Source organism: Harpia harpyja, chromosome 7 (assembly GCF_026419915.1).
Source record: "Harpia harpyja isolate bHarHar1 chromosome 7, bHarHar1 primary haplotype, whole genome shotgun sequence".
NCBI lineage: Eukaryota > Metazoa > Chordata > Aves > Accipitriformes > Accipitridae > Harpia > Harpia harpyja.
Window position 1 is genome coordinate 54,281,085 of NC_068946.1, and position 22,443 is coordinate 54,303,527.

The 22,443-nt window shown below is 40.0% G+C and overlaps 1 long non-coding RNA gene across 1 annotated transcript in view; it reads right to left on the reverse strand.

Annotated features, from left to right (window-relative positions):
* Nucleotides 1–4,555: 4,555 nt before the first annotated feature.
* Nucleotides 4,556–22,443, reverse strand: part of LOC128144606 (uncharacterized) — a 196,970-nt gene continuing 179,082 nt past the window's right edge. Inside the window, exons 4-5 of the long non-coding RNA XR_008236135.1 lie at nt 6,383–6,534; nt 4,556–4,589 (exon numbers count right to left, since the gene is read on the reverse strand). This is a non-coding gene — a long non-coding RNA (uncharacterized LOC128144606). The remainder of the gene's footprint in view (nt 4,590–6,382; nt 6,535–22,443) is intronic.

Here is a 22,443-nt window from a genome sequence, read left to right on the forward strand (position 1 = left end):
CCAACTCAGAAAATCTTTTCTAAGCTGAATCCTTAAAGGAGGATGATTTCGATTAATAGGTACAAATACCCTCAGCTACCCGGGCTGCACAACAGTGACCGCAATTACAGGCACAGGCCAAAGGAGAGGAGAGCAGATTGCCCAAAGTACAGCCTGACCCGCCAGCACCCTCTCGAGAAGGACAACAGAAAGGCGGCTCCGTCAAAGTCCTATCTATCGACACAAAGATGTAGATGGGGAACCGTAAAATCGGTAGTTCCGTGTCAGATAGTACTCTCTCACAGTATATTTAGGAAGAGCACAGAGGAGTTATAGCGATTAAACACTACCATTAGAGCCGGATGGTGAGGACAGCTCGCCTAGTTGACTTCCAGCCACCATCACTAAGGGCACAAACCCACTTGACTTGCACAAGTCAATCCATCCTCCTGGTTCCAGCACAACCCCACTGTCTTCCCGGCAATGACAAACTCTGTCTGCCTTCACCACCGGGCCGAAAACAGAATTTCCCATGCAAGTCACACCTGCAAAAATATATTCAACATGACAGAGCTAATCAATGACAATACTGCGGAGACAGTTGAACAGCGCTTCCACGGAGATCAGCCCTGGTTTGTAAAAACTCTGGGCCACAAATAATTCATCGCCCCTTTATTAAATAATTAGATATTAACAGAGAACCACTGATTAGACTGTACTGATATCATAGTGTGTATTTTCTCTCTTGACTTTGTCACCGAGGTCACCATCCAACCCCAAGCCGAGGAGGACAGAGGGAGACAGTGTATGGGCATGGCTATATAGAGAAGCCTTTCATTAACCTTGCTGATCCCCCATAATTTCATATGTCAGCAGCTAATCAACGACTCACTGACATCATCAAGGGATAGGGAGAAAAGATGTCCCCAGGGACCGATCACTTCTCACAGGAGAAAATCTACACTTATAGCGGGAGGTTACGTGTATTTTGCAAATAAATAAAGTGTTCTTGCATTAATTTTAATTAGTGCTGAAATACATGTTTCTACTGTTGGCAACAGTGATTTATTTTCAGCGTGATGGAGATTGCAGTTAAAGGAGTCAGTCCTTGATAGCCCGCTCATTTCAGACCTTGTCCAGTTGTCGTACTTGGTCGCTTAAGAAACATAAGAAAAATCATCTTCTTACTGACTCCTAGCCCACAGTTTTACCAATGTCATTGGTTTCCCAGCCAGAAGAGGAAATACAAGGGACGCTGTGTTTTTCGTGCAGAGTTGGATTTTAATCATTTTGTATTTACTTAATACTTTTATCCCCAAAGATTTTGTAAATCTAATCAACACAGCAGTTAATTCATCTACAGCCAACATAAAGCCTGCTCTTAAGCGGGATATAGATGCCTCTTTATCAGCGTGCCATGGTACCAAAAGGACAGCGCAGATTGCGGGGGGGTCACCCACATCAGCGTGGGGTCTGCAGAGCAGAGCTAAGGATGCTGGCCAGGGGCTGTGGGATTATATACCTGAATTTCAAGGAGATAACATGGGATCTGCAGGGATAAGAGATGGTCAAACCTAGCCCATGTAATTCATAAGGTTTCCCAAAGCGCTGCGTTTTCCCGCACCCTGCCTGAGCACCAAGGGAGAAGGGAAGGGCAACGGCCTGCGTTGGTGCTGCTGAACTCCCCGGGCTCTGCTCAGGAGCAGCGGTGGTTTGTCTGGCTGGCTGTCAGTCCGGCCTAGACCTTGCTGTATGTGTGATCTCAGGAGATCACAGCCTGGAGTGCTGTAGCTGCAGGGGTATTTCCAGCGCATGGCGTGGATGGGGAGCGTCACACAGCTCATTCATACTAATAGAAGGCACTTGCTAACAAGGAAGAGGCGGGCAGGTCCCTCACACCCCCAGAAAACAAGCCTTGAAACCCTGCATCACTTTCCTTGGAGATATATCTTATATTTGGAAACAGGCAGCCCACCCGTGTAGTCTTTCTACAGCGTATCGTACAGGCATCAGTTTAACAAAACCGACCCATTTGGAGAGCCAGACGACGTTCTCCCCGGCACCGTGCCGAGGACGCACCTCACTCACCGCAGGTGATAACACACACCTCCCACTGGCACTTGTTACAGCATCCTCAAGACCAGCTCAGTATCATGTTGCATGGCCGTGAGGCAATTACCTCAACCAAAAATTATAATTAAAAAAAATTATTCCTTGGTCATCATTAGCCTATGGACTGATGGATTTGTGCAACCGGACCTTATTTTGCAGGATGGTGAATGCCCTAAATCCCTAATGACTACATGTGAGCTGAATGCCCAGTGTCTACGTGTCTCTACATCCATCGACCATCCAGGAGGATACATGTCATCCCCCCCATATGGAAAAACCTGCCTTACCCCAATTAGGCATTTTATGTGTATAACTACTACATCACCATCAACCATCTAAATAAAGGCTTTCCGAATAACCAGGTTAGCTTGAATGTGTAAGGATACCTTGTATCCAAAAAAGGGTATACAAAATATAATTACAATAGTGCTTGATGACAGTTAAAGTGCAGAAGAACCTCACATTGCAGTCTTTCAAAATCACCTGTACCAAATGGAAAAATAGACATTCCTGCCTTAACGGCGTGATCTGCCCTGCACTGACAGAGAATTTTGAAGAAATACATATCCAGACAAGAGATCATGGTATGTTAAAAAAAACATGTAAAAAAAAAGTAATTATTTAAATAAATAATTTTAGAGTGGGGGGAATATTACAGTTGAATTCTATTTAGAACCAGGCATTTTTTTCTACTGTAATAGATGCTGCCCTTCAAGCAAACAGATCTTACAGAGCAGATCTGTATTCATTTTTCTGAATTTTGGAGGGTTATGAGCTAAAAAAATAACGCAACAGAGGAAGACAGTGTACTTAATTTTACACAACTCTCTCTTCACAGTAGTAAACTAACGACATCCCAAATCACTGAATTAAGCAACTTTCAGGAACACGCCTAGGTGGTAACATGAAACATATTCACTTATATTGACTGCAAACCAACAATATTCTAAAATTTTATTTTTGTAAAGATTCGTGCACTTTTTTTTCTGGCTGTAATTATATACATTTCCAAAGCTGCATTTCTGCTTAGCACCTCTTCTCCTCTTAGCACTGAGACATTCTGCACCTACAGATCTCATGGATCTCAGCAAGCAGTCCTAATCTATGATTTAACATGCTGGAATTACAGAATTACTTACTTCTGGTAATCTTCATTCCGCTTCTTCTGTTTTGTTGAATACAAATATTTTAATTGCTAGGGAACTGTGCCTAATATGCTACGTTCTAGTTCAAATCATGACCATATGCATTATAACACAAAGCAATTAATAGCAGCATATCCAGGAAATTGCCACTTAGGATCAGCTGCCTGCCGACACATTATAACCACACCAAAATCAAAGTTGAAACAGTATTTGCCTGGTAATGAGAATATTTCCTATTTAAGTTGGTACAGAGGTTATTCCTTCCACAGTTCTTGTGAAGTGGAACATCCCTTATTGGGAAACTCTCCCAGGTATGATTTTTACGGTTGCTAATGTATCCACTTAAAACCTTTTTCTTGATTTCTGGAGTACAAGAGCTTGATCCAATTGCTTAAGCATAGGCACCACATGCCACTTCTTTAGGGTATCCAAGGCACGCGCATGGGACTAGCACATAGAGCACAGGATCTGCTCGCTCCTGCCATGGCAGCTGGGGACCAGCCAGAGCACCCAAGGGCAACTGAAACGGCCACCAAATTGAGCCCTAAATGCAATAAATCTTGAGGAATACTTTTTCATTCAAGAACTGGAAAAAAACACTCTCTAGAGTCAATGTTAAAAAAAAGTAACAAATTAGCATTATACATGTGGGATAATATTTTAAGAATAAGACCTTACCTCCTTTCCTCAAAGATGATGTGGCTACTTAGACGCATGAGCATTGCAGAAAGTTATGGCTGTCGTGGTTTAACCCCAGCCAGCAACTAAACACCACGCAGCCGCTCACTCACTCCCCCCCACCCAGTGGGATGGGGGAGAAAATCGGGAAAAGAAGCAAAACCCGTGGGTTGAGATAAGAACGGTTTAATAGAACAGAAAAGAAGAAACTAATAATGATAATGATAACACTAATAAAATGACAACAGTTTGGAATGTAAAAGGATTGGAATGTACAAATGATGCGCAGTGCAATTGCTCACCACCCGCCGACCGACACCCCGCCAGTCCCCGAGCGGCGATTCCCCGCCCCCCCTTCCCCGTTCCTATACTGGATGGGACATCACACGGTATGGAATACACTGTTGGCCAGTTTGGGTCAGCTGCCCTGGCTGTGTCCTGTGCCAACTTCTTGTGCCCCTCCAGCTTTCTCGCTGGCTGGGCATGAGAAGCTGAAAAATCCTTGACTTTAGTCTAAACACTACTGAGCAACAACTGAAGACATCAGTGTTATCAACATTCTTCGCATACTGAACTCAAAACACAGCACTGTACCAGCTACTAGGAAGACAGTTAACTCTATCCCAGCTGAAACCAGGACAATGGCACTTCAGGTTTCTTCATTTTTAATTCCACCTATGTTGCAAAATTTGGAATTCAGAATAAAACAAACAAAAAAGTCGCATAGCTTTAAAATTGAATTCTGATTTTGGGTTTTGCAGCATGTTATTGATTTAGCATTATAGTGAGACCTAATTCCTACTTATTGAGCGTTTTTTTTACTCACATCTAGTTCTCTTACAAGGTCCATTTATAAATATAAAGCTGAATTTAACCCAGCTTTTACTTTAATTAAATTGTTATATAATTGAGAATAAGGATTTTTGAACCCAGGACCAAATAACCCCATTTGATCTCTGTGAGCTGGGCATCATCTTTAGGCATGTCACCTAAATAACCTTACATGATCACATCCTTAAACACAAAAAGAGATACAGGCAATAAATAGAACAAAATCCAAACCCCAGGTAAAAACAGTGTTTTCCAAGAGTCATCTTTTCAATGGGTCCATAAGAGTAAGTGAATTTGCCACATGCAAACCAAGGTTTCCCAGTGTTCTGGGGTTACCATGGTATAGGAAATTCAGTAGATCTATATATAAACAGGCAATTCTTAGCATATGCAGAAGTCACAGCCTTGTTATACAGTTTGTTCTACTTGGGATATAATATAATTTCACACCTAAAAATAGGTACTTTAAGGTACTAACTGTTAAATATCTGTTCTCCATTCCCACCTACCCCGAAGTTACAAAAAACTTCCCTTTTTTTGCTGTCATTGCTATCTTAGTGCTGTGAAGAGGATTCAGTCAACCTTCTAATTTTAATTTTCTTGAAGAATCCCCGGAAAGATATGTAAATTGTTTCTTTTAAGATACTGAGCACTTTGTTTTGCTTTAAAATACATCACTGGAAGCAAAGCCTAGGCTTCAATAACTTCTGAATGTCAGCACATCTCTGATTTCTAAAATGTGTGTTTTAGTCAGTGATATTGTGAGCGAGGAGCCTGTTCCAACTCCGCGATAATGCCGGCATTAATTTTCACTTATAATTGTTTCCTCCTTAAACAGCCCCACAGAGAGAGACTCGCATCCCTTCATTACACATAACTTATCACGGCATTAAATTTGCCTAAATTGTACTCTAGTGCTGCCATACTGCTGACCCTTAAGTCTGTAAACAAATACATTTGTTCTCCATATATTTATGTTTTGTCTTCTAAATTGTGAGAAAATGAGCCTAGAATCTTCATATTGTAATCGTATCATCAAAGCCTGTTGAGAATACGATAAAGTAACCAGAAGTTAAATTATCAATAAGAGTCATTTATTTTGCATTTTTATTTTAAAGAATACTTATGAGAATTGTGATAAATTAGCAGTGACAAACTACTTCTTGCAGGCTGATTTTGTGTGGAGAGTTTAATTAAACATTGCAGCTGTTTATCTCTATGGTGATTAAATTTTCATATGTAAATTACATGTATTAAGATCAAGATACTTATGTAAATGTCACTTGCCTTAATGTTTTGTGTTACTGTTATTAACATCTAACCATCAGCTTGTAATCTTCTTGTATTGCATTACACTGGCATGCACTACATGACTAAAATAAGTAGATTTATATCTCAATAACAAACAAGTTTTTAAAAAGAACATCTTACTATGTAATTGAGATGTAGATAAAAAATAAAAAATAAACTGTCGAGTGAAAACTGCTGTAAATTTGAGAACCTCATTGGTTCGAGCCACATTCTTTGAATGCTTCCCATCTGTCAGCAAACAAAAACTTGAATAGAAGTTCACTGGGTAGCGATGTTTTTCGATACAAGGGCCAAGTACAGACCCCAGAGGCAAGGGTGCTACTTACCGTGCTGGGAGAGAGCAGCACAATTTCGTTGCACGTACCCTGAGACCAAAACCAATTTTACTTGGACATCAGGGATCTACACGTCCACTTAGAACAACTCTCCCACTTGCCTGATAGCAATCGAGGGTCTAATGTTTTATTTGGTGTCGTCACTGCCAAATAAAAACAGAATACTATTACAGTTCTGATATGAACACTTTCTAAACAACAACAAAAAAGATTTCTATTTCAAGACGAAAAAAAAGCTCAAGATATACCCGCACCTATTCCCAACAATGAAAAGAAACCCCTAATAAATCACAAATGTTTCTTTAGCAACAGTATTTTAAAGGCCTGGATCTTATAGAGAGTCAACAGAAGAAAAGCACTGGGATTTGCCATTTACTACCACATTTTTTTTCTACTTTTGCTGTACCCTCATAAGTATTATTCGTATTCACTTTGATGATAAAGATTAGCGACAACTTGGAGTGAAGAAATAGGAAGATCTGCCATCTGATCTTAGTTATTAGAGAGAGAGAAGTTCTTAATATAAAAACTTACAACTCCAATGCAAGGAAGACTTTTCATTATGCCAGTCATGCTTGGAGCCTACCGAAAGGCAGACACTCATTGATAGCAGGAAATCAAATTCATCATTTGCAAAAACAAATTAAGAGACCAAATTGCAGTAGGCAATACACAGAAAATGAGATAAAAACAGTTAGGATTAATTTCTTTTGAGGAATCTATAGGTTATATATGAACTCAGAGTTTGCATTTGTGTGATGTGTAGGAAGAAAGGAAAAGATCACTGTGAGGTGGGGGCTTCATTTTCTGACATTGTCATCCAGGAGGCATGCCACTATCAAACGAGAGTGCATTATCTCAATGATCTACTCAAAAGCAATGAAACACTTTGAAGATGCCCCAAATAATTGTATGGATGTTCTGATGGGCAAATTGAAGATGAGCATTGTCTAGCGGCTTAGAATAAGTTCAATAACTCTCTCAGCAACACAATATGCTTTGAAGAAAGAGCAGTCAGCTAGCTTGGCAGCATAAGAAATTAGCAGTTATTTTAATGGGTACTATCTCTCAGTGTTAATAACTTCATCAGATGACAGTCTGACTTTGTACTCGTAGGGTGTCGTATACGCATCTTCCTCAATAGCCGCAATCTGTAAATTCATTCTGAGTTTCCTTTTTATTTTGGAGTCTTAAAGTACATCCCAAACACTCTTTGGGGATTAATTCAATTTACTTCCAAAATTTTCTATTTCCAAATTAAAAATACACAATATATCTCCTTTAAATCTACTCACACATTAAACTGCTAGGAAAGTGCTTGTTACTTTTCCCAGCACTGTATTTCAGGTCTTAACAGAAGATGATTGCAGTGTTCAAATTCTCCTCAAGTCTTTGACAAGGTTTTGTCATCTGGGCTTGATTGCTCCCAGAAATCTCAGCTGCTCTGCTCTACCTCTAACACATTTTTCCATGAGAGCTACCTTCACTTGTTAAGCTAAAGAGATGACAGTAACATTTTGGAGAGTAGCTACCTTCCTTTAAAAAGAAATGTGGTAAATTCAAGAACGAGAACACGTCTAGGAGGAATTGGTGCTGCAAGGCATTTCATTCACTCTACTCATTTACCCTGAGGACCATTGTAAATTTACCCTTACAAATCTCTTTTTCAAATTACAATAACTCAAATTCCAACGAGTTTCTTTATTTTTCAATGAAATAAAGTCAGGTTACATAAACTTCTGGGCTTGCAACTGTTCCTTCCCATGGACAAGCTGCTGTGGCAGAAAAAGAAATCTTTCCAACTTTTATAGATAGCTACATCTCCAATAAATTAGAAATAGAGTTCTGGGTATCATAACAGTTTGTAGTGGTTGTTGGGGTTGTTGGGGGGGGGGGGGGGGTTTAATCTACTGTTTTTAAAACTGCTTCTCAGCAACGCAATGCTAGTGACAGCAGCTTTTCTTTCCTGCACTGAGCACACATCTTTGATGAGAAACTGAAGCCCATCACTCTTTACCAGCTGAAACGGGATAGCATTTTTGCAGCTGTACAAAGACCTAATCCAGACAAGCAAAACTGCTGACGAGCTCCAGAGAGCCATCTCCAATGTAAGAGAAGTCTCACGGGCTGCCAAGGGGAAAGACAAAGACCACAAGCTCATTTCTCAGAGCCATCTTCACCGGCAGCTCCTTACTTCAGTGGATTTCTTGGGCAATGAAGTGTCATTCAGCGTAAGTGAAGAATTCATCCTTGCGTGCATAAATGGCTTTGTTTTCTATTGCTAGGATGTTTGCAGCTGCTCAGGCTGGAGTGTCTCAGTTTATCACTATTACAACCACCACCATGGTATAAAAAATGGAGTGTGGGACCATAAAAAGACAGCCAAGAGAGGACCGGGGTAATTGTAAGGGAGAAAGCTTGTACTTCTTCACGCAAATCTCACTAATCAATAATCAGGGAGAAAGAGTGAAATACTGTTTATAGGGGTTTTTGTAAATTACTACATTATCATAAAGATTGCCTGAATCTCTCAGAAGCTCTTAAACACAGACAGATCATGATGAAGTTCACCAAGAGGCATTTTTCTTCAACAAGAAAACCTTCTTGTGCTATTTAAGTTTAGTTTGCCATAAAACTTCCTATATTCACTGGCTGACTGTCTACTGAAAATAATAACCCTGAATAATGATCATAGCCGGGATAGTTGGCAGCAGATCCACTACAATTACCAAAAGTTAATTAGAATTATTAAAATAACAAACACAAGGCCACCGATATTATACATCTACATTTAATAATGGAATCCAACAGTGCATCTGATTCATGAACTACATTACATTATTTTAAAGCCTTTTCTTTCTTACCAAATTAAATATTGATGGATTATCCTCTCCGAATCAGTTGGTGGATTGAATTCTATTTATACAGGCCCTAAAAATTAAGCTATAGAGCAGAACTATAAAGAGCCTGTTGTCTCCCCGAACAGTAAAATAACTTGCAGTTCATTTTCACTTGTTGTTTCCCTATCCACAGTATTATGTTTGGAAAATGAAATTCCAGACTTAAAAGCAATTGGCCAGACAATTTCATCAGAGTTTCACCTCCTGTTGCTGATTTAATGTGAATTTATCTAAGGCCATGCTTAAAGAAATTTCAAGTTCAAGTTGCCAACATCTTTGCACCCATATGAGCCCTAATAATTTTAACATGCTGTATATGAACACAGTCTCTCACAGCTTTAATTCTGAAGAGCATTACAACACCTCTCTGCTCTCAGAAATGCTTGTCTGCGGCCCTCCTGCCTTCTTCCTTCACACTAAGATTATTTTAATCAGACAGCTCAGAACAGATTTAACACGTGTTTACTTCACTTCTGCGTGTGCACAGTATTGTAAAGAACCGTGCTTTATTTTTAGATCCTAAACTGAATTATGCAGCACATGGTATCAGAAGAGAATTTTTAAGCTTTTATATTGGCAAATTTGAAGAGGAATTGCTGACACATATAATGCTGCTTTACACAGACAAGCATTGTCAGGGCCACGCATAGGCATATTTTCTGTTCACTTTTTTAACAAAATCAACACCATTTCGGGCCACTGTTCTCTTCAGTCATTTGGCAAAATGCAAACATCAGTTTAACTGCCATAATTGAAAAGATATAGAGCTCACTGAGCTGCTCAGAGGGTTTTCTTTCAAGTCACAAGAAAAAGTGCAACTCTTTCTCTAACCAGCTTTCTTAGCCATCAGCCTTCCCGATTCCTCCTTTCTGTATATATAAAAAGAAAATATATAAATAGTCTTAATATTTTAAAGCAAAATATTCCTAAAGGCAATTAGGAACATAAGCAAGAAACCAAATACTATCTATTAGGATAGAAAACATTACAAGCCAAGTAATGGATTTGCATCTACTCAACCCTCTGTTAGTTACACCAATTATTTAAGAAAGAAAGAATATAAGATTCAACAGAACCATTAAAAATGCTCAGAGGTCTTCAGGCTGTAAATTGCTTTTCTGAACTTCACATACATAGCAGGAGTGAAAGTGTGGAAGAGGTAGGAGATACAGCTCCACTATAATCCCTTAAAAGTAAAGATTGCCACTTCCTATCTGAGTGCCTTCTCTCCAAACTATTTTCAGATCTTTAATTCTAAGTAGTTGCAAGGTTATGAACCCAAATTTCCCCTGTGATGCTGTACTGAACATAAAACAAAAAAAACAGGGGGAAAGATGATTGTTTTGAAAAATCTTTTTAACAATAACCACAAGCTTAAGTTATAGATAAACTGTCCTGCAGCAATCATAGTTTAGGAAAAAGCAATGAAACGTAACCCAGTCACATCCAGATTTTGACTGTGAAGTGTAACAATTCTGTAAAGTATCTGTACACGATGAGCAAATCCTATAGCACAGAATCAAATGTATCAACCACTGCATTTAATATAGGTACAAAAAAATAAGATGCATATTTTAACTTTAAGTGACTTAATGTAGCTTAATTAAAAGCAAAACCATAAGCATTGAAATAAGATTTGTATGTATTGTGACTCTATCTCCTCTTTCATTTGCTATTGCAACCACAAGAATATGGAAAATAAAAGCAGTTACCTGGCAAATCAGCCAAAGAGAATTTAAATAAGGTGACCAACTCGAGCTATCTAATCACCTTTCCTTCCTCACAGTCCAGGTCATGAAAAGACTGAAATAACAGTGCAGTGTTGTATATTAAAGTTTAAAAATAATAGAGGAAGAAAAGAGCAAGAAGGAAGAGCTTTCCCTGCTGCTAGAACTTGAAGCAAATTTTAATGTCAAATATGGTCTAACCAACCCATCCAGGTGGCTGGTAGAGGAAAACACTAACCAGCTGAGCACCCAAAAAAGCTTCTACATGTATTCTGAGGGGAAATACATATAAGCCTGAGCAACAGGTTGCTGTGAGGACAAGTTAGAAACTCTCAAGCTTAAAAAAAAAAACCCAAACGGAGTGTTCATCAACAACTTACCATAGTGTTATCTGTAAAAGCCCTAATAAAGATCAGCCTCTAAACAGCAGCTCTCCAAAATGAGTAACACTTCAAAAATTATAAAATTGCAAATAACAACCTTAAAGCACAGGAATAACACAGAAATAACGCAAGATGCTAAGGAAAGGGAGACGTCAGGAAGGGCTGAGGTCCTGGTCCAGCACTGGAGATGCGGCTGCCGTGCGCACGGACACCCATCTGTACAGACATGCCGTTGCACCTGCGTGCCAATTCCCCACCATGCACGTACATCAGAGCTAACAAGACTCCAGCTCACCAGAGAACAACATTTGCCCTTTTTCTCACTCCTCTAGTAACAATATGAAGCCACGGAGACTCCTTCACTCATCTCCTTGACCACTTCGACATTGCTTCTCTTCCAATCTGCTCCTTTTTGTTTCCCAGAATATCTAGGGATTTTTACTAATTAAATAATTTCACACCGTATTATCTATGGTTAACATGAAACCAAGCTTTACTAATTTGATCTCCATATGTCTAGCACCATTTATTCATGCTGTATCACCATCTCTGAACATAGATTACAATTGACCTCTTGGTCTCTGTTCTAAAGCTTTCACAACACTCAGAGCTATCAAAAGTCAAAAGAGTTGAACATAACCTAGTGAAGCCAGTATCGGGACTTAGCTAAATATGTAGCTGAATTGCAGATTGATTAGCTAGTTATATTTTTGTTTAATACAAATTTGCATAAATTTTCAAGGAAGTTTGTCCTTCTAGTGGGGCACTGGAAAAGGAGCAGTTTGGGGACTTGTTCTCCTGCCTTTTTCCCTCCCTCTCTCTCTTCTGTCCTTTCCATTACTCTTTCCTTGTTTGAAAAGTTGGCCATCGTTGGTGACCATTTCTTTGGGGGTTTTATTATTGTGAAAATGCCTTTTTGACTGCCCTGACACCGTTAATTTTTCACTTTCCCCCCACCGTGTGTGCAGTGCCCCCTCCCCTGTATGGCACGAGGATGTGTACATCCAACACGGGCTCCCCTGCACACCAGGAACGACTCAATTTGTTCAGCTTTTGCCTTGAGTGGACACATGGATTCCCTTCCTCTTGCTTTTAAAATCTCCCTTTGTAAATTTACAAGTGGTGATGTCATTTTTGGTATCGTCACTCCCTGAGGATGCTAAACTTAATTATATTGTTTTTACTTTTCTCTAATTAAAATAGCCACTCTGCTTTTCCAAGAGAGCTGTTCTCTCTTGGAAAACAATTAAATGATACTTGAAACTTGTCCAAACTGTGTTTGGGGCATCATGGTTTAAACAGTTGAGAAGTTTTAAGAGTTGGATCCCTCATTAAAATCTGCACAGTGAGTTTTCTGAAGACCTAAAATAACAAGCCACTGAAACCTTAAGGTGGGGGTGTCATTTTTAACATTGATTTCCACTGCTACGGCTGAGTCAAAAGGAGTCTTGTCACTGACTCAGAAGCTTTCATGAAGCCAGGCCTTCGTGTACCAGTTGCTGAATCAAAATTCCACCCAACAGAAGTGTGAAAATATTTTCAGCATATTTATCAGCACCTCCTCTCGCTCAGAACGAAAACAAAACGACTAGATTATAGGAGAGTGAAAGACAGAATATTAGTCCTCTGTGCTGCCAGTGCCCCCAGATTTCTGCCAATACATGTCACTCCCAACCGAAGCGACCTCACGCTATTTTATTTAATCAGCCCATTTCCAAATTCTTTAAAAAAAACAAATGAAGTTAAATAACAAATAGCATAAATATTTTAATAGGCCATCACATTACCAACTGCCAGACCAGCTGTCTAAATTGCAAGAGTTTTGGTGGCTTTTTTTTCTTCTTTTTTTTTTTTTTTTTTTAATGAACCAGAAACACATAAGTCTATGCCGTGAAAGGCATCTGCCTTGGGAGTGATCCCTGGCCCCAGGCGGCACGGCACAGACGGGTCCGTGTGGACGCTTGTCCGCTGAGGGATGCTGGGTCCCATCTCGGCAGCCGTACCGGCATCGCTTCCCCAACCTCCCTCTGCTCTCCCGTCGAGGCGGGGAGAGGACAAAAAGAGTCCTGATCTCAGCATATCAAGCTCAGCTTCCTTCTCGAATAATTTTCAACACTACACGGAAAACAAGATGGAAAAAATAGAATCATAGAATCATAGAATCATTTCGGTTGGAAAAGACCTTCAAGATCATCGAGTCCAACCATTAACCATGCCCCCTAAACCATGCCCTGGAGTACCCTGTCCACTCGCTTTTTGAATACCTCCAGGGATGGTGAATCAACCACTTCCCTGGGCAGCCCATTCCAAATAATTATAATACTGTGTATTTCCCTGCAAACCATAAGGCAGCCAATAAAAAACAGTTCTGCTCGTGGTTCCCCACTTGTAGAAGGTCTCGTTTTGCACAGCCGTGCTCCCAAAGAGCAGACGTGGCTTCATCCAGCCAATATTTTCGGAATGTGGTGGCTTTTGTGACAGATGCCCCTTTATTTTGAGTATTTTACAACACGCTACTGGAAAACACGAGAAAGACGATGCTTGGAACACCATGCCCCAAAAAGATCGGATCAGAAGGAAGTGAGTTAAGTATCTACAGCTGCACATTTAATGGTATGGTCACAGAGAGAAAGAAAGATGCTTTGAATCTGTAAGTGAAATACCTCTGATATTGCATTAAAAAAAAAAAAATCTTAATTAAACACTCCCAGTCTAGTCTTTTTTAAGGTAAATATTATTTTAAATTTTTATGAAACTAGGAGAGAGAAAACAGTATTTTCCCAAAAGCAGAAAAGATCAACAATAAAAAAATAGATGATACAAGCTTTGGCTATGAAATATGAAGAAGAAACACACACACACACATACCCATGACACTGAAACAGTGAGATGATGATGATAATTCACTTGTCTCTTTGTTTCTTTTGTAGGCTAACCTGCAAGCAAGTTCAGTTTTTAAAGACAGGCCTAATACCCACTAAATGCAAAAGAGAGAGAAGCTCACTACCTGAATTTTAAGGAAAAAAATTTTCACTGCAGAACCTGGAAGTCTCACAGAGGCAATGCAAGAGCAGCATTGCACACCAACTAGATCCAATTTTCATGCCATGAAGTTGTACATGCATAATAACAGCCAGAGTTTTCATTCTGAACTTTTAATAGATTAAATAGTAAATAGACCACAGCTATATACTGATTTCATTTAATTAATATTCACTGAGTAACCGTAGTTGATTGTAAAATTTTGTACTATTCTGAGGATACTGATTTTCACTAGGAATACTGATTTTCCTATAACACCATTCTAATAACATGCTCTATATTTTCTACAACTTAACCTCAAGTCAAAAACTTTCATGGAGCCTCGGGAAGAGTTTACATTCAGCAAAAAAGATTTTGCTGAAACGCTTACTGTTGCTTACCCTCAAAGTTCCCTAGACTTCTGTATAATACCACCACTATTTTATTTATGATTTTCCTGCTCAGCTAAATTACTCCCCTGCCCATCGGTAAAGCACTACACTAATAACTACTCTGAATATTGAGTCCCCAATAGCAAGGCTTCCCAGCAGCTTAATACAGTGAGCTTGTTCATCGTGCTTTAATAAGAATGTCATGAGCAGGTTTGCACCTCTTTCTCAAATGCAAGTGGTAGATGACACGATGGCCTTGAGCCCAACAGAGTAATGCAAGAGTTCAGCAATTTTTTTCTCTTTCTCAGCCCCTCGAGCAGTCGAAAAGGTCCCTACAAGGCTGTGTTAAGACTGCTACTATGGCAAAAAAGAACGATTTTTAGTTTTCTTCCGAAGGGCAGCAGCGGAGGAGGTTTGTGTGTGGTGCCACCACACGAGGGAGCCATCTCCTCAAAAATTCCCCAGTTTAGGGTTGGGGAAAGCCAAGCGAGCCCAAGCCTGCAGGGCCTGGGTGACTCCAAGGGGCACGGCCCCTGGGCCAGGGCCAGCATCACAAACCCCAAATCAGCCCAGTCAAGCCTTCAGGAAAGCCATGGAGAGACGAAATCCCCAGCCGGGGAGAGAAACCCCATTTTTCGTGCTATTCTTATTTACGAGTGAACGCAGAGAAAGTTTATAGTAATAACCGTAATGGTGAGGTGCATTATTTCTGCCCAAAAAGTAAGTTCAAGGCGATAATAACAGCGATCAAATTCACACACAACGTATGGCAAAGAGTAAGACAAGAAATCTGAGATGAGAGGCGTAAAACTTTTATGTTTTGCCCCACAAATTGTGCCGCCAAGGCTGCTGTCCCCCCGCCAGGCAGCTGGCCGGCAGCTTTCCCTTCCCTTCGCCTCCCACCACCGCTCGGCCTCCAGCATCTCTGGCAGCTTCATCGCTGCTATCTCTGCATTTTAAACTTTATTTTTTAAGTATTCATATAGAAGTGTTTGAACCGCACAGCCTTAATCTCTCCCACCACCCTATTACTGACCTAATTCATTACCAAGTAGGTGCTAAAGCGGCCAAGGTGATTTTTCACTCCAAATTGCACAAAGCTTGTATGAATACAGAAACATTTAAAATATTTAAATCACAAATTTAAATGCTTCAAACTGAGCTTGCTTTGGTATCTTAATCCTCCCCTCGTTGCTGCTGTCATGTGCACTGAATATGACTGGGTTCCCGCGGAGAAGGTGTAATTACAGACTCTATCACACCGCATGCAGAGAAGGGAGCTGGATGAAGTTTGCACAGCCTTAAATCCGGTCCTTCCTGATGTCGAATGCTTAATTCAAAACATAAATAACGGTGCTTTCCTGCAATCCTATTCCGTTTCCACTGCAGAAGACCCCGCAATCTGCCACCACACAGAGGGCTAAAGTTCGGCAAAAGTCACGGAAAGACAGGTTTATCATCAGCATTCAGCCAAAATCCCAAAATCCTGATGGACACAACGCGGTGCAGAGCTGTGGAACCTCCCCACTTTGAGAGCATCCCCCTCCCAAATGTCAGAGCCCTGAGCCCAGAAAAGGCAAGACCCAGAAACCAGAGTGAACCCCCGTAATGGAAGGTGGTTATACAGGGGAAGCATTTTGAAAAAGAAAATAATCATGAAGTAAATGTACGACTTGTCAAGAGTCTTCCTGAAACATTAAAACACAAGAATGTTTCTCCTACCTCATATTACTTTACAGCAGCTTCACCTAACTTTACGTGTTTTGCAAACTTTAACAATTAGCTTTAAGAAGGTATCTGCGCACCGTAAGACAAAATATTAGGGAACATTATTACACATCTGTCCTCAGTCTCTCACTGCTCGTAAGGCCATATTATCCAAAAGCTTAAAGACAAAACTTCTGAGACTCAACTTCCACCTACACCAAATTCCGCTGCTCCCTTATTTTTAAAACTGTGTATATAAATGCGTATCGTGTAACAGGAGGGTGGCAGAATGGTGAAGCACCACACTCTTCTACCTACTAATTACCATTAAATGGGAAAAGATCTGACAGTACACTGTATACTACTCAGAAGAGGTCTCATTTTCTTTCTTTACTTTTATTAACTAACTTGGTCTATAATTAAAAGAACAGCTTGAATCCTTGTGATAAAGCGACACGACTACTTTACTCTTCACTTTTTTGCTGATGCGCTGCATGCATTGTACCGTGCCTGATCATACTGTTACATTTTCTAATTAATAAAGAACGAAAGAGCATTTCAGCTGGGTTCAGCAGCAAGAAATCCTGCACTTCTCCTCTGCCTTATCTACAAATCTTGTGCTGTGGCCTTCCCCCAGTATGCGCACAGCGAGCGGACTTGGCAATGGGACTTTCGTACCTCTGGGCAGAGCTCAGGCAAGCCAAGGATGCCTTCACAGGAGCAGTGCTGCGAGTCTCCAGACATTTAGGTGTTTATGTGAATTAAACACCTTGTGAAGTCAGCACTGCATAAACATGAAGTAATGGAAAGCAAAGCTTTCCTGAGATCAGCTAGGTTCCTTTCCTCCCCACACACATTTAATTACAGCGGTTGGATCGAGCTGTCAGTGCTTTGTGCTCTTTTTCTCCCCATCCATGACATGGAAAAAGTAAAGACTTGACAAAGAAACATCCTCTTGGTTTCCTACAAGATATATTTTTCATCTAAATTAGCCGTTAAATACATTGTCCTCATCTCATCAATCTCTACCTCTCATGTTAGACTCCTGGTCTCAGGATGCAATGTGAGCTTTGCAGGAAGCTTTCGTAACACTGCCCATCCTTGACCACATTGTTTGGGAGAGGATGCTGCTCACACCATCACACTGAATTCCTGTGGTTTCATCCTGAGTAAGAGTTATTTGCAAACTCTTCCTTGGATGCAAACAGGGAACCGAGCAGATTTATGTATGCCTGTAGGTATATACATATGCACACAAATCACATGCTATATTTTACCTTCCTTTAATCTTCATCTGTTTCTATTAATTCAGCATGTGCTCTCAGGATGGGACTACCGGAGGGAGCATGAGCGTGCTGAAGTCCTGGCAATGCAACTGGCCTCACCACACTCCCAGTGTAGGCAACACATCATAAATCGAAATTTCATAAACTGATGACAAACTGCCATTGCTACCTGAAACTGCCTTCCAAAACCCAAGAGTGGAATGAATGAGCAAAGAAGCCTTCTCTAATTCACGCACTTATATACTGTCAAAAATGATGTAGATGATGCTTCCATTCATCTAAATTTGCCTGGCAATAAGTCAAGCTGCCCACAGAATTTTCTATTAACAATTACACATGCACGGCTGCAATTACGGCTTTGCCCACGCTGTTCACCTAGTGCTGGATAGTGCCAAAATAACTCTGTGTGTATATACATAAACATCCATTTTCAAGCACAGCTTTAAATTTCATTACTTTATCCTGAAATCTCTACTAAAAATAAATGTTTAGGATCATCTAATCTGCCCTTCTATCTCACATACTTTGGAGCTCTTTCTGCTTCAGGAGAAAGTTGGTCTAAGAGACCTCATGGACAGGAATCCTTCCTTAATTTCATTCTATTACTCCTGAAGTCCCTCTACTCTCCCACACAGACTAGCCAAGTATTTCTCTAAATATTTGCTTAGCATAAGGCCTACAAATTCATACCTAACACCTAGGAATAGGAAGCCAAGGTTGGAGAAGTCTCAGATAATTGATAAACACCAGTGAAATCTATCTTTCGTGACAAGGCCAGTGATGTAGATACTTAATTACCAATTACAAGTTTCCAGAAATGTCATTTACACATTTGTCCAGGACTCACATTTGCCTGAGACCTAAAAATAAATGGATTTGTTGACATTCAGAGATAACGACTGCTTGAGTAAACAGAAATTCAGATCTGAAACATTCGATTTTACAGAGAGGGTCCCAGTAACATTGCCTGGCACAATTTACATGGATTTATAATTTACCTATCAGAAACAAAAATTACATTTTGAAAAATAAGTGGAAAGAAAACAAAAATGTCGCCCATCCTAAAGGAAATATAATTACAAACAGCATTTCATTGTTCAATTTTTAATAAAATGTAAGCGTTGTGATTGCAGCAGATTTTGCACAGTCTTCAGAGAAGCATCATTTGTCTTTAGGTCAAGTGGTTTTTTACATCTCTGAAGACACCACAGCAAGAAAAAAAAAAAACAGGAGTGAAACATGGTCATTCATGGGCAAGAACATAAATTGCTAGATACCTAAAAGGTTCTTTTAAATAGTGTATTCTTCACCTACTAATATAGGTGCCACGTCTTCCTTCTCTCTCAATGAAAGATTGCCTTCTACATCAGCAATTAATTTGACCTTGTCTTCAACCACCACAAAAAGAAAACAAACTAGTGGTAACAAAAATGTTTCCTGATCCAAAATTAATGCCTTTACCCTGAAAAGAAAGTAAATATTGGTTTGCACCAGAAGCCACTGCAGGGTGGACATGAGCAACCCCAGTCTGACCAGGAGAGACTCAATGCCCCGATGCAATGCGGTGACTTGCACAACGACAAATGTCATGCGGATAAACACTAATTATGGTTATGTTGGACTTTAAGGGAAAGCATTCAGTACAAACACTGCACTGCTGCAGCTCAGATGAAAAGTTGTTTCTCTTAATCAACCAATTCTATTACTTCCAAAGATGACCTTTTTAGAGAATATTTTTAATTTTTTATTATTAATTGCTGCCTGAATAGCTTGCTTAGAAAATAAAAGACAAACAACTCTTCCCTCTCCCTGTAACAATCAGCAGAGATGATAAAACTCAAATTTCTAACTTAGTTAATTTAGCATGTCAAAAACCAATCTCCCTGGTAATTTCAATACACTGAATGTCACAGAAAGGCCAAGTGACAGATTGCTGCATTTCAGTCAGAACACTCATCCTACTAAAAATGTAATCACTGATGTTCAAATTTCATTTGACTATGCACTGTACAATATTTGGTTTGCGGGTAGCCTTTGGCATCCTCTTTTCCCCACTCTCATAAAATAAAAAAATGAATTAATGTTGCATACAGAGTAAGTTTTGAGAATTACATGGACAGGTAAGCCTAAACCATGATACTTCCATTTAATTCCATTTAATTCTAAGTTCAGATTTGACACCGATGAATACCAAGTTCAGTATTATTACTGAGTAATACTGAGTTCAGATTCAATAACATTGGTGAGAACTGGAAGTATGTTTCCAATTCATACTCGGGAGACTACAAAGTCCATCAAAAACAAATTAAAATCCTTTACCAATCATTATCATGCCCCATGCTTAATCACATTCCTAGACAACTGCCTGAACTTCATTATCGCGGCACAAATAGGCTCCAGTTGTAAGCTGAATTTCAGGGCTCTCTCATCTTTACTGTGCCCCATCTTTCAGCAAGCTTTTCATGCATCTATTTGTTACAAATTATTTTGATGTACAGGAAATGTATTTGTCTTCTTTTCCAAGAATGGTTTTCATAACCTCACTATGTTCCAAAGCTAAATAACACATATGGTTCGTGTTTAACAACCTCCATTTGGTGCTTCGTATGTGTACTTTTCCTTTTTGCTTCCAAGTATATGGCTGCAGAGCACTGAGGATCAGGCACCAGCGTGGGTGAACGCTCTCTGAATAGGCTTGCTTTTCAATTGTCAGACAGCAATTGACTGAAATCAGGGAAAAAATGATTATTCTGACAGCCTTTGATAAGTCATTGGCTCAAAAACTCTTTCTGTTCAAAGTCTCCTATGTCTATCAGATATTCAGTGAGGCATATGGCATCTTCTTGACGCGATACCCATTATTGATATGAAATGGTAACCTCTATGTTCTGCAACAAGCCTCCCATAGTTCTGCCCGTGCTTTACTTTCTCTAACAGCTTCCTCCAACCAGTCCACGCAAACAGGCCTGAGGCCGCCCTCATCTGCTCTGCCCACTGATGTTTGTCAGTTTGATTCGCACTTCAGGTGTGAGGAGAGTTTGATAAATGACTGACTTTGCCCAAACTGAAGCGATTCCAGCCGAAGCTACTGCCAACACGCAAGTGCCAGAGGTAGACAAAGGAGCTACGCTGGAGGACGAAGAGATACAACAGTGAGAACATAAGACGCGGCCTTTTATGCAACACCTCGTTCTAACTGTTTTTAATATTTACATTAAAATATAGGTCAGCTGATATGATGGGCAGGAGATTAATCCCTTGGTGAAGCACTAACTGCATGTCAGCTCCTGTACGCACGGGAAAGCGGCACGGTCAAATTATCCCTCTTCAGGCTCTGCTTTACACGTGTCTTATCTTTCCCAGTTTCCCTACATGACCTGGCATACCCGTGCAACCTCACCAGAAAACTAATTAAGCATTAAGATGAATCCTGGATGGAGCAGTATTAGACAGGACCACTTCCAGCCTCTAGACACCAATGTATGAAATAGCATCGGAAACATGCGCTTTTTATTACAGACCTTGTTAATAGCCTAAGGAAGTGCCTCTTGCAAAGTATCAGATCATAAGTTGTAACGAGCATTTTAATTAATACTATCCCACTGCCAGGGAAAAATATTATATGTAAATTCAATAAATTATTTGCACTGGGGAATCAAGGCTGTTTGTTCACAGGTAGTGTCAACGCAACTTGAAGACTAAAAACGCTGGTGTATCTCAAACACCTTAGTTCCTCGCAGTGTAAACATGTATCTGCATCAAAATTTCGAGATAGCTTCACAACTGGCTTCTGAATCCAGATTTTCCACATGTGTAGTCATTTTTATTCATACGTTCACAATAAAAGAGTTCAAGGTTCAAGGGGAAATAGTAAGAAAAAAGAAAAGACTCAAGGAATTGCCGTGACACCCTAAGATTCGTGAAGAAACATTCCTAAATAGGTTATTTTACACGAGACAGCAGCTATAAATGCATAATAAGTTTTGTATCCTTTCTGGATGGGTAGAAAGAACTGCACCTCTAAGTAATACAAAAAACTTTAGTTCATTAAACAAACCTTAAGGGGAAGCATAAATGAGAAGTGTTTTATATTCAGTGTCATCAATTCAGCTGAAAACATGTTTGTACCACTCCATGAAATGAATGCTTTTTATAGTGCCTTTCCTGCCAACGTTGCCTCATGAACATAATAAAATTAAACATGTAAAACCAACTCTGGAGCTGGCAGTGAGCAAATAAATTCCCGAGAAACAGTAATACACATTTCTAAACAAACAGCTCTTCAAATATGAGGAGAAAAACAGGTAAACTGAGGAAAGCATAATGCAGAGGGTGCGTTGAATATATATATAGGTCAGAGGAAAGGGAAAGAGACTCTTAGCAGAAGAAACTTTCTCCCCAGTTGCAGCCCCCGCAAATAACCACTTTAGTCCCTGGGGTCAGTCTTTCCACATGTATTTCCGAAGCCTCCTGCATTACAGCATTGGCAGCAACTCCGTAGCCCACAAAAGTGATTAATGTACAGATGTTTCTGCACTAGATCCACCAACGGAGGTCAGTTACCATGGAAGCAAGCTCAACTCTAGCCCCCAAATTTGGCTTCACGCCGCTGCCGCAAAAGCGACCCTGATGGCCG